The sequence below is a fragment of the Apis laboriosa genome, unplaced genomic scaffold, assembly GCF_014066325.1.
Source record: "Apis laboriosa isolate Shangri-la unplaced genomic scaffold, ASM1406632v1 scaffold34_cov151, whole genome shotgun sequence".
Lineage (NCBI taxonomy): Eukaryota > Metazoa > Arthropoda > Insecta > Hymenoptera > Apidae > Apis > Apis laboriosa.
Window position 1 is genome coordinate 1,397,278 of NW_025222928.1, and position 15,204 is coordinate 1,412,481.

Sequence of the window (15,204 nt, forward strand, 5' to 3'; positions counted from 1 at the left end):
AAAACACAATAGCAATTATAAATATAAATATTTAACTTGAACTTTCTATAATTATATTTATATCATAATTTAATAGAGACCACTACCACCATGTGACGAATTGTTACTAGACAATATCCCCGCAAATATTCTATAAATTCAAATTTCGCATAGATGGCGTTTTTAAACAATACATGTAACCAGTAAAATGAAACCAGTAAAATAAAGTATCGATGACAGAATACCTATCGAATGTAATTTCACTCGCTTCAAGAGATGGCGATATAGTACGTTCAAGTGTGCTTCGAAATGGCGATATCGGTTAGAACTTGAGCAAGGTGTTGTTTTATTGTTGATATGTAGACAGTATCGAATTCGGAATGAAATGCAAGTGACAAGTTTTCACGCATATATAGTTGTAAATTTCCATGATAGAATTTCTCTACTAAAGGGAAAGATGAAGACATCGACGATGAAGACGTCAATGAAGACGATGTTGAAGACGATGTGCAATTTGAAAACGAGGTAAGAATAATTTGCACTCTATATATTGTATAAATCAACGTAGCACAAGATTCTTAACCATGTTTGGACATCCATGCCGGCCATGTGCTTTATTTCAAAATACGTGACATCAATACATACAATGCACATTCAATAATATGCAATTCGTATGCGACTCGTATGCAATTAATTGACCCTTAAGAGTATAATACACCGCGAAATGAATATTACAAATAGCTTTGTCGAATAATTGTGAAAGTTTGAAAACTGCTAGAACTTGCTTGAATATTTTATTAGTGATATAGGATTGTAATTCAAGAAGTCAATAGATATGTATGAAGTTGCCATTAACACATTTCCCGCCAATTTCACGACGCCATTACTTTGATTTCACATCGACGTAATCGATCTATAAAAATGCTATAAATTATATATTTATTCAAAATATTTTACGATATGTAATTAAATAAATAATGAAAAAATATTATTCAAGAGTGAAAAATAGAATTTTTTATATTTTTCTATTCGATTTTATAATGAAAATATGTGCACTGTATGTAAAAAATATCAAAATCAATGCATCTCTTTATCATATTTGGCAACTTTCACGAGTTTTCAAGTTATCCATTTCACGAAATTTTTTATTTTAATTAAATTGCAAAATATCGGTTATACACGTAACTGAAACGAGAAGTTTGATATCGATCATCGATCAGCCATGACGAATTTGTTATTAACCGAAAAGATCGAACTATCGAAATTCTCGTTCGAGAGTGAATCGTCAAAATGGTGTCACGACGGTTTGTGTAGTGATGTGTCGTCATAAAAAGAAAGAAAAACGAGAAGAAAAGGGAAAAAAACAAATCTTTACAAAGGTAAAAATTAATTTGCTACAACAAACGTTTCTCGATTGTTCTCGTTTTCGATGTTATCGCTTCGGCACATTCTGTGAATCGGTACACGATCGTTTGAAGATGCAAAGGGTTACTACTTTGTGCTCTCGTCGCGAGTGCTTGCCTCTTATCGACGCTATTTACGCGACATAGCTATATTCCGAGCATTGGAGAGAGACTTTAATAAAAACTGTGCTTCGACAGACATGGAAAGAGAAAGAGAGAAAGAAACAACAGAAAGAAACGACGTTGAAATACAGGTCATTCCGATTAAGCACGCGCGTTTCTGGGGTGCATTAAAACCTGTGCCGGCACAAGGTCTCGTTTATTAAAACCGCGCGACCGGAATTGACCTTAATCGTGCGTCTTTTTCGGCCATCTTCGTCGCGATTCCTCGAAACGATTCTACGAACGTCGCACGCGTATTTCGCACGCGAGGCCATGCGGTTGAATGCGTGCCACGCGTTTGAAAACGCCTCTTTTGTTCGGCTCGCTTTGCGATTTTTAAGCGGAGATAAATTTCTACTGATTTGTTGAGGAATTTTTGCTGCAACCTTTGTGCATTTGACATGAACCATGTTTCGAGAAAATGGATTTTTGTGAATTTGAAAAGATCGGAATTAAAATAAGGATTTAATCATTCGATCGAAGAAGAAAATTGGGATAAAAAATGATAAAAATATAATTGTGAATAAAAAAAATAATGGAAGTGAATATACCAGATATTTTATGTGTCGTTGATTACGAAAATGTGAAATTACAAACAACATTTAAAAATAACGTATAGAGTACGAACGAACCAGTTGAGATAAATGATAAATGTGGCACGCACCATAAAGGGTTAAATGTGATATTCATCAAATACGCATTTCTAGCAAACGTTCGGGAACACTTGCGTTGAAATATTTACGTTGAGGCAGAAATACTCGGTAAATAATTTATAAACAAATATTTATAAATAAAAGCTTTGATTCGAAAAACATTATTTATCCGTATCAAACGGGCACGAATGCAAACGATTTTTAATATATCAATATTGCTTCGATTATTTTCAATTACTTACAATCGTTTCTTATTATTTGCCACTCTTGATGACTATATTTTTCTATTTAATTAAATTTTAATAAAATCACGTGTATTCTTCAAATTTTATAAAAAAGAAAAAAAAAGAATGTAATCAAAGAATATTTTATCATCTAATTAATCTATTATTATATTATCGTTTGCGTATCTTGAAATTCCAACTTTTAATGGATTGAATAATATTTCTGCTACAACTTTTAAATATTTACGTCTCATTTTTAACCTTTTTCTGAACTCACAAGATTATGATCATCGAGCTTTAGCAAATCTGAGATTCGAAGCTCGAAATAACAGAGCTGTGTAAACCCTACACAACCTTCACTCGTGTGCTGAATAAACCAATCGGTCCATCTTCAATCTTCTAATCCATTCATTACAAACGTTAACAAGTATTTCTCAAACATTTTTCCTAGCCAGTGGATAATCCATTCACCTCAATCTCTATTCAACTCCTTCGTGTCCCATGGAATTAATCGTTCTTACGGTTCCATAAACCTTCCATTCCTTCATGTTCGAAATTCCGTCATTTCTACGAAATGGAACCGCTCAAATATAGATATCGTGACCCAGAAATTTTTTTGCAACCGAATAGACGCGCGTCTCTCAGGATTTCACCGCGGAAGAAACGCTCTCACAGCCCTTCATCCGCGACCTAAATATCCGAATCGGGTGGAAAGCGTTCGTAGAATCGGTGCATTTCGATCCAAAACGATGATAACCAATTCTCGCGACGTTCCTTTCAAACATTTAACTCGTATCATAACGGACCATATATTTGCCAATATATCCCGTTTATTTCGTGGTAATTATGGTTGGACTGTCGGTGAAATTAACCTCTCGCTTCATCACGTTTCAGGTGGCCGCTAATCGACGACGGGAAACCGCATTAAGCTTCACTCATCAAAATGTGAATTTCGAAGAGGGAACGTTATTATTACGAAGAAAGCAGCAATGTAGAAACGAGAATTTGTTGCGGATCCGAGTATACGATATAATTTCGATACTGTATCCACTATATAACTGCATGGCGACGCATCTTCTTCCAGTCAATCCGTCCACGTGAGTACATATCATCGTACATTTCCATATTATTATGTACATTTACATACCCGTAAGCATCATTTTCTAAGCTGGTCCAGTTAAGGGCCTAGCAAGAAAAATGACAACTCGAGCGATAAAGTCGAGCGTGGTTCTCTCGTATTTCTCTTTTCCCGGGCACACGCGTCGCTTCGTTCCACGAAGAAATCGTTGAAATGCGCGTCGGCCGGTTGCTCGCGACAATTGAGAATCGCCCTTCGAGGCTGCTGCGAGAGAGTCGCCGAGCGAAATACAAAAATAGGCGCCAATCGTGGCTCGAGATGTACGCAGGAAACTATGACCGGATGTTCGATGGCGCGTGACTCGAATGCGGAGCTTTAAACCGGGGATACGTTGGATATCGTTAAATATTCCTTCGATAGTGTCGAACCGCTTAAATTTCGCCCTCAAACATTCATTCGAGGCAACTTCGAGTCGACCAAATCCAAGAGTCGACCTCGAGTCGAAGTTAGTGCATACGACAGGTTGATCGAGTTGCAACGAGTCTCGTCTCGTTTATTAGATTATAAAATAATTTACGACTTCGAATCGTTCAAAGTCGATCGATTGAAACGAGTTTTAACAATACGTTCGTTATAGATAACTATTATTATACTTCTGTCTGATTAAAAGTTAAGTACAAAGTATTAATTTTAGCAAACGCGTTTGAATATTTTTAATGATTCTAAAAAAAGAATCTGAAGCCAGTCTTTAATTTTTACTCTGATTCGGTAATTCTAGCGTTAACGGTTTGTCTGAATTATTTAAAGTTGTGTTCACATTAGATCAATTTTGAACGACTCGGTCCAATCCATTCCATTTCTCTGACCGCAAGTTGCTCAATATAAACGTGGTTTTATTCGATTTTGTAATTCTCGTGATAATTGATTTTCGTTAAGAAGATTATATCGTTTACCATGGTTCATGGGATGGTTCGATTCTTGGAAACAGGAATATAATCGAAGCGATTGGATTCGATTAAAATTTTCTGGTGTAAAAGTATCAAAAAATAGAAACTGCGTTACGCAATTTGACCTCGACTTACATTATTCTTAGCAGTCTGCTCAACGTTTCTTCCCGAACATTTATTTTACCTTTATTCCCTACCAAAATAAACGAATTCGGGGAAGGAAAATGAATAAATCTTAGACACTCGCCTTTACCTCCTTCGCTATTGATTCAGGTGCGCTTCTGTTTTTCTTACAATTGCTTCATCCTTCGGTAGAATCGTTTTAGTTGCCGAAAATTTAACCTTATAAAATTCTTCGCTTTCTAAAAATCAGGCTGTCGTTACTCGTTGCTCAACAGCCTTTTCCAGCCTTCGATTTACGAGGTGTAGGAGCTTAATGTGTCGTGAGAGGCTCGCTAATCGATTTGTACGTCGAATACAAATAAGCAGAGGGTTTATGCGAGCCTCGAACGATCGAGTTCTCGCGAACGTGGTCAAGCGATACGTATTCGTAACGAAGGTAAATCGGTGTTTGGTCGCGGATCAATGCTGCCTTTGTACGCCACAACCGTACACGATATTCGTATTCGTAAAAAAAACAAGTGGTTATGTGGAACAAGCTCGTTTAGATATACGCGGCTTTTTCCTCGTCGATGATTCTCCTCCCCCACCAGGAAGCACGTCGGATGACCAAGTCATTGATTCATCGATCACTGATAAACGCGATTAATCATCCTCTTTCTTTCAAAGTTTAAGATTCAGAGAAAGTGTGATCTTTGATGATTGAGCAGTTATTGAAAGTTATCAGACCAAGTACCAAGAAATGGAATATAAATGCAATATATTTTGTTGCATACGCATATCTTTCGAAAATACGTTTACCATATATATAAATATAAATATTTATAAATATATAAATATTTGTCAAAAATTATTTGTAACAATGTCTTGATTTTTTTTTTTTTTCATTATTCAATGTTTCTTCTCAAAGATACCATATATAATCTTGGATTCCATTTCCAAGGAGTAAAAAAACAAATTCGAGAGATCTATTAGAATTTCCCGATTTATCGGTCCATTGTTCTCCAAGTTTTCCATTATTATCCACGTAGGTTCAACTCGATCGCATCGTGACACGGTTGCATCCATTACACCCAGCCAATCGAGTGTCGGGCCGAATAGTTGGCCCAGTTTTTCGGCCTCGTTTTAATTTCAATATTTTTGCATTGGCGAGCAGAAGCGAGGGCATTCGACTCGTATAGACGCCGTTTGCGTGGCGAAACAAAAGTTGACATTAACGCCTGTTCGAAAAGTATAATTCAGGGAACGAGGCTTTCACCGATCTTCCTTTCCTTCCCTCCTCACCGAAGAAGAAAATTTCTATTCGCTTTCGTATGCATGCGCCACGGCTTTCTTGCGCGAAAAGTACTTTGGCTTCTCGGCGAAACGAAACGCTTCACGATTCAACTTCTCGTCGAATCCTCGACGAGTCCTTGGATCATACGCTTCTTCTTTCCACCGTGCTTGGGTAAAAAGTAGACGTCGCTTCCGTCGCTCCAAGCGGTTCAATTCAATCTTCTGGATGTACGATCTTATTACAGCTTCCTCGCCCACTTTCTTTCCTTTCTCCCTTCGAAAAAAGACGTCAGAATTTTTGCTACCATCATTCGTGCACGCATCTTCGACGATGGATAGCGATAAGTAAAATTATTAAAAACAATTGTTTTCAATATTCTAAAAGTTTTTAAAATTAATCAACACCGTTTTTCGTAGAATTGGTTAACGTGCGTTCTTCGATTAATCTTTGTTTATTGAATTTGTTTGTGATCGTTGTTGCGCCAGTTTATCGAGAAGTCGATAAAGTTTATACGTTCGTAACGAAACGATGTTCGCCAACTTTGTTTCCTTTCATCCATATTCAATAAATTCAAATTTTCTTTAATAAGATACTCATTGTGCGTTATTACACAATTGCTACGAGTATTAACGTCTGTAATTGCATCGCAGAAAAGCTGCACAGTCGTAAAACTACTTGAACATTTATCATATAAGAAACTTTTATGTTCATCTTTGTAATAAACATTTTACGACTCTTATGCATATTCTCTGCGTTTCTTTCAAACTTTACCTATATAACTTTAATAGTCGTATCTATATATACAGTTGATCCCAAAAGTATCCTCCTCCCTTGTTTCTTATTCTACTCAACTTTTCCATGCATATTCCATTTCTTTCTTCTTCCAATAATAAACTTATCGTTATAGAAATAAAAAATCTTTGTCGACCATTTTTCTTTTTCTATTCCCCTCCTTCAGAACTTTATCAGAATTAAAATTCCAAATCTGAAATCTTCGTTCAATGCGATCGAACGAGTGTCATTTTTTCCTCTCAATTTTTCAACCAACGAAACTCGGATCGAACTCGACCGCTCAAAAGCATCGATTGATTCTCGCTCGATTTTATTTCGCCGCCTTGTATAAGCCCGCTAATGCTCGGATGGAATGTTATTGCGAGCCTGTCAACCACCAGCCTCGAATCGAATTCCAGCCGTGATGAAGCAATAAAGTCTGTCTTTTCCCTCTTTGGCGAGCGTTACTCGCGTTTCCAACGCGTGCCCCCCCGATTAATTATCGCTCGTTCGCGGCCAAGCGTTTTATCTCGCGATCGATTTATTCGGGCCGATTGTGAAAATTAAATTTCGCGGAATCCAATTTTTGTTTCGCCGAAATGCACGCTTGTCTCGATCGGATGGGATGTTCATTTAAAGAACATTGTTAATCGAACGTGTTCATAAATAGCAACATGCGTAATTGTAAGTAAAATTGGTACGTACTCGTTTTTCTATTCGTTTTGGAAACAGATTTTATTGCCTCTTCCAAGAAATGTTTTAAAGAAGAATATGGTACAAAAGGAATATTTTATTATATATTACGATTTGCAATTTCGATAGGGGATTAAACAATGAAAATTTGAACAGAAGATGTTCAGAATATGTATATATCTTTTATCATACAAATAATAACACTGACTTTCCTTTCTATCCAAGTTATACTTATTCCCCCCGATCTTGATTTATTTGTTCGAACGTAAAAACGTATGTCGTTAAATAACATAGAAAATTTCCAACCATCCGTTTCCTACAAAAATCCTGTTTGTTTGAAACAACATATACTCGTCGAGTTCCATTATACATCGAGGGAAACGCTCGTAACATTTATTATCCTCGTAAATGAAAATCTTTACGCCCTGGCCTAAACACGTAACCATGGAAAGGGGACGTGGAAACAACACACCCTGAGAATCTCGAAATCATAAAATCTCGAATGGCCGTTGCAATTAGGTCGCTGTCCACTTAACCCTGATCCCTTATCGCGATCCGCTTACGAAGATTTCATCTCCCTAATTCCTCTAATTGATTCGCTCCCCCTTCCACTCTCATCCTTTTTTATTTTATTTTATATATACACACACACACACACACACACACACACACGTTGAACCGTTCCTCGATTCGCTGGACGATAAATCATTCTCGTCACGGTTCGAAACAAAAAAGAATCCGTGGAAATCATCAAGCGCGCTACGCTTGCTCCCCTCGCATAATTAATCGGCGGAGGAGGAGGCACACACGGAAAGACGAGTGGTACACACTTAACACTTAACATTACCGTCCTCCCTCTCATCCATCTTCATTCGACGCCTCCGCTCCACTCGTTTTTCCACTTCCTCGTCTCCCCACAACGTTCGCCTCTGTTTCAACGTGTCCCTCCCTCCCCTTTCTTTTTCGTCCCCCGATGGATGGACGCCGTTCCACAATGCCGTCATCCCTCTTTGAGCGTGTGTGGATCCCGCGACGGGCCGATTTCTTTTTTTTTTTTTTTTTTTCTCCCCTCCACCTCCCCCTCCCCTTCCTTTCCGAATCGCACGGATCAGAAAAACGGCGATGCGTCAATGCCAGACCGCAGGGACATCTGGCTTCGTCGTAAACATTCTTGCCGCTGAAACCGTGACGACGGAGGCCAACGCGCGGGCGAAAAGAGAAAACGAGCAGGCGAAGGGAGTTGAAAAAGTGGAGAGAAAAGAGAGAGAGAGAGAGAGAGATGGAGGGGGATCGCGAATAGGATAGGGGGGAAAAGGAAGGAAAGAGGAGGGAGTAGGTGTCGGTAGGGTGGGGAAACGAGGGGGGAGGGGCAAAGTGCGGAACGAATGGAAACAAAAAAGGGAACAGGGAAAACGAGGGGGAGAGAGGGTGGTTGGGAAGAAGAGGGACTTGGAAGGAAAACGAAGGGGGCGGATAAGAGAGGTGCACTTAACGCTCGAGATGAGCGGGACTCGAGTTGAACCAATTCTCACCCAGTGACGTGATCCGTTCCCGTGAACTCTGAACCAACGAGCCAATGAATCAGCCAACGTTTATAGAAACCATAAATAATATATATATATATATATATACACGTCTCGAAAATCTTTCGAGTCTTTTTTCGCGTCTTTTCATCGTGCATGGAAAGAAATAATGATTCGCACAAATTCATTCGCTTTCTTGGCCAAGGAAAAATTACCGACTACTTTAATTTAATCGATGATCCAATACTGCTCGTTTCAGGGGAGAAATTTCGCGAAAGGATGGGAGGAATCCTAAAAGTATCACGGCCGTGAATCATCATCGTGTTCATCCGAGCGAGTAACGCGTGGCCACGCAAATGAGCTAGCACGGGAGTTCAATCGTGCGAAATACGATAATTTTCGAACGATATTCGGACGCAATGTCTCTCGAAACACGAATTATTATTATATTACATATTAAAGAGATTCTAGACTTTTATTTTCAAAAAGAAAGAAAAAAGAGGGATTGGAAATTCGCGTTCGTTTTATAGCAACGTAGAGAAAACGAAAGGAAATTTGACGAGAAAAGGTGTCAGAGAGCGACGAGGATCTCGAAATCGTTCGGTTCCGATCTCCGCGCTCGCCGCGGGATTCTTAAACGTTTGCGTCGGTCGCGTTGAATACTAAAGATTGCCGCATCCGCCGCGTTTCCCTTTAAATTCACGCGTATTCATTTGGGGGAGGAGAGAGGGGGAGGGAGGCTTTGTTTCGTGTCCGCGCAACGCCTCTGTGCATCTGCCATCCCTCTCGCGTGGATCTCGGTGAATACGCGAATTCCTTTTCACTCGCGTGCACACGCGAGATGATGATGATGATGCACCATGGTATTTCCACCGATGGTTTGGCCCCATCCGCACAGCTTCGTTTGCAACCTCTCACTGAATCGTGTCTACGACGCGATCCCACCTTTCTCCCCCTCCCCGCAAAACTCTACTCATTATTCGAGCGTTGCGTGGCGGGACTTTGCCGAAACCATTCCCTGGTTTTGCCGCGAAATTTTATACCTCGCCACTGCTCGATTACGTCACGCGAAATTTATGTTTCTTTATTGAAGTTGAAATAGGTTGCAACATTTTGCATATTCTCTATGACGAAGTTTTTTAGCGTTTTTCGAGTTGATAGATGTTTACGTTGGGATGAAAAGGCGCAAAATTTAAGAATTCGTATTATTGTTATTCGTTGCTCGAAAAAGAATGGAAGCTTCGCGTCCTTATTTATCGGATTTCTACGTGTCTTTATATATATATATATATTACGAGAAAATATCCAATCCACGTTTTTTTAACATCAACGTTACGTCGAGGCAACGTCGAGAATTGTTAAACGGCGTGGACGAGTGGCGTGTTCGAGCGGCGAGCAAAATCGATCGCGTAATCGCGAAAGCGAAAGACGTTCCCCAGCCCCGCCATCCAATCGCTAATGACGTAATTAGAGATGAGTTATTCGCGACTACACACCACATCGGGGCATTTCCTTTGCTTTTGTGTCATATTATTGCCAGAGAAATTGTATATCTTTAGCCGCAATTACGAATTATTGTCGGTTACGTGGGTGTAATCTTTTTCCACGTTTACGCCAAACAAGCGTTAAATCTTTGAACGGAGGAGGGAACTCCTGTGTAACAACTGGAAATTAAGAAAAAAAAAAAAAAAAAGGAAAAGGGACGGTTACAACGATCGACGCTCAGCGAACTTTTCATTAATTCCAAACAAGTTGGGAAGTCTAGTGGTCGCTCGTGTCTAACGCTAGCAAATTCACTGAAGGGGGGGAGGGAGGGAGGGAGGGAGGAAGGGAGCTGTGAAAGTTTCAACGTGCCTCGATTCTCGATTTCTTCCACGAATCGATCATACGCGTCTTGGCAGCGTCTTCTACTCGTCGCGAACAATATCGTTCCCCCGGAGGAGCACCCTCTTGGCGATGGCCCTTACTTTAAGAACGACTTCTTTGTATTATCCGTATTCGAGGGCCTAGATTGTAGAAATCGGTCTTGTTTGCAATTTCGTAAATACTTGAACGTATCGATAATCCATGAAGTGCGTATATAACCAATTACATTATACAGTTCCTCCGTTATATTATTACGGTTCAGGCACGATAACAGGCACGTTGTAATTGCATCAAACTCAAGTATCGTTGCAACGAGCTTTGCCGAAAGAGATCTCTTCCATCCGGCGAACGGAATAATGAAACGTTAATTATTTATTTACACGTGTATATATAACGCGCGTGGCTCTTCCATCCAATTTTTCCCTCGTCTCGAGCGACTGACTCGTCGATATAACGCGGCTTCGCATTATCTCCCCGGCCGTGCATATTATCCCCGGGCCGAGACAGCTTCGAACTTGTCCCGAATAACGTCCCAGACGTGTCCGCGGCGGCGAGCAACGCAGTGGTTCTCATCCCTCGCGCGGCGGCGAGATTTTATCGGCCCGGAAATTCGACCAAATGCAGACACGCGTGCACCCTCCCCCCTCCCTCCTCGTGTCTGGAATTGAAAATACGCCCGTGGTAATATCGCGGAAGCGGCAGCGGAGCTTCAAACTCGGAGCTTTACGATCTCGGCCACGGGCAAAGCGGCTTATTTTAGACCGTCGCCGTCTCTCTCTCGTAATGCTTTTAAAACGCGTTGCGCATAATGTCCCGGCTGTAATTCCATTTTCACAGCCACCAGTGGCTCTCAGCCTTTCCTTTTTCCCCGATCACCCATCGTCTCATTTGTCGACCGGATTCCGGATCAGGGGGGGAGGGGGGTCTTGTTTCGTTTGATTGTTCAATCTCCTCGTGGAAAATTTCGGCGGAATTTTCGGTCTTTTCTTACTACGTTCGTGTCTTGGAGAAAATTTTTGTTTAACGATTCGTAGATTTGTGTCGTATTCGAAAGGAATTGCAATAAGATTTTGGATTGGAACGAGTGAGAGGGAAAGAAATTAGTATCATCGAGAAATATCGTATTTTCCTACGTAAAATTGTAAAAATGACGAGACGAAATCTTTTACATTTACACCGTTCATCGAATCGTTTTCGATACGCCAACAAATTTCACGTTTTACGATCTCTTCCCGTTTATGAAACGTCTTGGAAATTCAATTACGAATTTCCCCTTACGAATATTTCAGGGAAGAAAATTCGCGGTGTATTTAACGCGAGGGGAGAGAGAGAGAGAGAGAAAGGGAAGGCAAAAGGGTCTTACTCTCCCCCTCCCCTAGCTTGATGAACGAAGAAAATTGCAATTGCCGCGCCACGGATTTTCTAACTGTCCTACTAAATTGCCGAACATCCGAGAAATCTAATTTAGAATCTTCACGAGATAGTTTTTCCGAGAAATAATTTGGTAAAAACGTTTTTCACTTATAACGAAAGGCGAAGTTTGCAGGATTATTTACGATCTCCCTTTTTAAGACTCTAGTTTTACAGACGTATTTCTTTGCGATAACATTTCTCTCTCTTTCTCTCTATCTCTCTACGATTCACCCTTCAAAGTGGAAAGTTTCAACGTTAGCTCCAAGTGGCTCTCTCGCCTCGAATGTCTCTGACAATCTCGTTTTTCCTTTATCGGAACGTGTCAACCGTTGCCGCTTTTCGAAGACCATCGGTGTATTGTATTTCGAATACAACGTCTCGAGCAATGGCTGTGACAGGTTTGACGCGGTCGTTTCGGCGCCTAGAGGTTCTCACCGCGGAATCCCGGACACCCCTTATTTTCTCATTTACAGTCTGTCACCCAGCCAATAATCTCGATATCGTTCCAACCGATCTCCCAAATGTTTCTGACACTCTTCTCCTCGATTCTTAGCATTACGCGCCCTTCGCCTCCGTTACGTTCGAGATCCTTAAATGATTCGTGTCGTTTCCACGATCGATTCGAGGAATCGAACCTCTTTGAAAATGTCTTCTTCGATTTTTACACAATTTCGAATCGGTATAATAATTATTAGATACGCACGCAGAAAACAATAGAGTTTCAAATCTGTTTTTCCATCTCGACAGATCGAGAATATCCTTCTTCCGGTACAACAGATTTTATACGTTTCGAAAAATAAAATCGAAGAGATCGATACCGCGAATCTTACTAATTTGTTAACGCTTCTATTATTAACCGACTTGTCCATCCAACATATTTATACACTCGAAATTATTTTACCCGTTTCAACGGTTCTCAAGTAAACACGTTTCCGTATCGACGTATGGAAACGTATAGCAAGCATCGAATACCGAGAAAATTTATTTCAACGTGGGATCGTTGAAAGCACGAAACAAACAGGCGCCAAAACTGCGAATAAATACGCGAAAATTATCCGCGTGCGATAAAGCGTTTTGCGTTCGAATTAGATTTAATTACCGGGGCCGGTTGTTTCGTTGGGGCAAATAACGAAAGGGGGGAGGGGGCCTCCCTGATTTCCAGAGCGGAATGCGTTATTCTATCCCGCGAATTTTCCACCGGCAAACACCGTGACCCGTTTGCACAGTAAATTAAACAAAAGTTCTCTCCTGCCACGCGACCGGAAACCAACGCCGTTTCCATTACCCTTCGTCCCCCTCGCCCACGTTTATTTATCGTCCCTGGATGGAACGACCCTTCGAACTCTCTTTTCTCTCTCTCTTCGCTTCATATTCGCCGAGATATCTTATCTTCTCGATAAAACAATCCATTCCTCGATAATTGATAAATTACAAATTCACCAATTTGGTGAAATTCTTCCTCCCTTCCTTGAAAAAAACCGAACTCTCTTTTCTCTCTCTCCGCTTCATATTCGCCGAGATATCTTATCTTCTCGATAACCCATTCCTCGATAATTGATAAATTACAAATTCACCAATTTGGTGAAATTCTTCCTCCCTTCCTTGGAAAAAACCGAACTCTCTTTTCTCTCTCTCCGCTTCATATTCGCCGAGATATCTTATCTTCTCGATAAAACAACCCATTCCTCGATAATTGATAAATTACAAATTCACCAATTTGGTGAAATTCCTCCCTTGGAAAAAATCCTACCACTCATAACACTCGTTCTCTCGCGGAGCAAGTTCTCTTCCTCCTCCGCGAGGAAGAAAATCTCGAGCCGGGGACGCGTCCCTGCCCCTAATGCACAGTTCGCGAGAAGAAACAAGAAGATGGAAGAATAATCCACGCCGCCCTTTTCCTTGCCAGCGATTCTCATCTCCATCGTCCCTCCTCCTTCTCCTCTTCCTCTTTTCTTCTTTTTTTTTTTAAGAAACCGCGTTTTCTTCCTTCCGTTTCTTCACCGCGTTTCGCCAACGGGCAAACTTCGTACTCGAGCCTCCACCTCGAGGGATAATTTCGCGTGTGTGCACCACTGTCTGCTTACCCGGGGCAAATAGGTATGCAGTTTATTCTGAGACTGCCGGGGTGAATGGCCAGGTTCTCCGCGCGCGCCCGTTTCAGCCTGCAATCTCCTCGGCTGTTCGCGAAAGCTTAAGTCAAATATCGCGATAGGGGATCCCCTCCCCCTCCCGATCATCGCGAATAACGCGGCAGATTGTTCGGGTATCGGGGCTTCTGGACATTGGATATTCGACATTGCGGGACGAGTTCGATCGAATTTTATGGTGGAGGCGAGATCAGGGTGGAGGCAGGGGGTGGTGGTTGGTTTTCCGGATGCTCTACGGTTCGTTGTTTGTTGGGAGTATTCTCGGCATTCGAGAATAAGTGGAGAGTTATTTAAAGCGATGGTTGTGTACGCTACGAGTTCTGTAGATTAGTGGACTAGAACGTAGAGCTATTCTTGCAGCCGGATTTTTTTTTTTTTTTTTTTGAGAATTTGCAAGTTGGAAATGTTGGAGATCGAGTTTCGATTCGGTGGAGGCAGAGGCTGTTCTCTCTTTTTCTTGGTTAGATGTTATTTAAAGCAACGTTGTTGTTGTTGTTGTTGTTGTGAGAATGTTGCGTAGAATTCGATCGAATTTTCGATTGGATAGAGGATGGCGGAGGAGATGATTTCCGCGAGATAATCATCTGTTTTCGCCATCAAAACTTGGAATAATATTCGAAGCTGATATTTCGAATATTCGAGTAATGGAAACGCGATGATTAGGGAAGGTTTGGATTCAATTAATGAGCTAGGAAAGCGTTCTTAAATTGTGAAATTGAATCGAAAAGTTAATAGTCAGGTGTTCGTGCTTCGGATTAAAATTAGATTTTCCGTTTATAATTCCGTTATAAAGGCCATAATTAATCCTCCATTAAAATCAATTATCAACGTTTCTCATCTCGCGCGTGATAAATATTTTAAAAATAATTTAATGGACGGCACATTTTCAGACTGGATTATTATCCAATTATTTAATTCCACTATGAGAAATTAATCTCATTGTAATAAT

General features: G+C 40.7%; 1 protein-coding gene across 1 annotated transcript in view; it reads left to right on the forward strand.

Annotated features, from left to right (window-relative positions):
• The first annotated feature begins 409 nt into the window (after positions 1–409).
• The window catches only part of LOC122715326 (dystroglycan-like), a 106,171-nt gene continuing 91,376 nt past the window's right edge, over positions 410–15,204 (forward strand). Inside the window, exons 1-2 of the mRNA XM_043937430.1 lie at positions 410–504; positions 3,316–3,518. The gene's annotated coding sequence lies outside the window, so the exon portion shown is untranslated. The remainder of the gene's footprint in view (positions 505–3,315; positions 3,519–15,204) is intronic.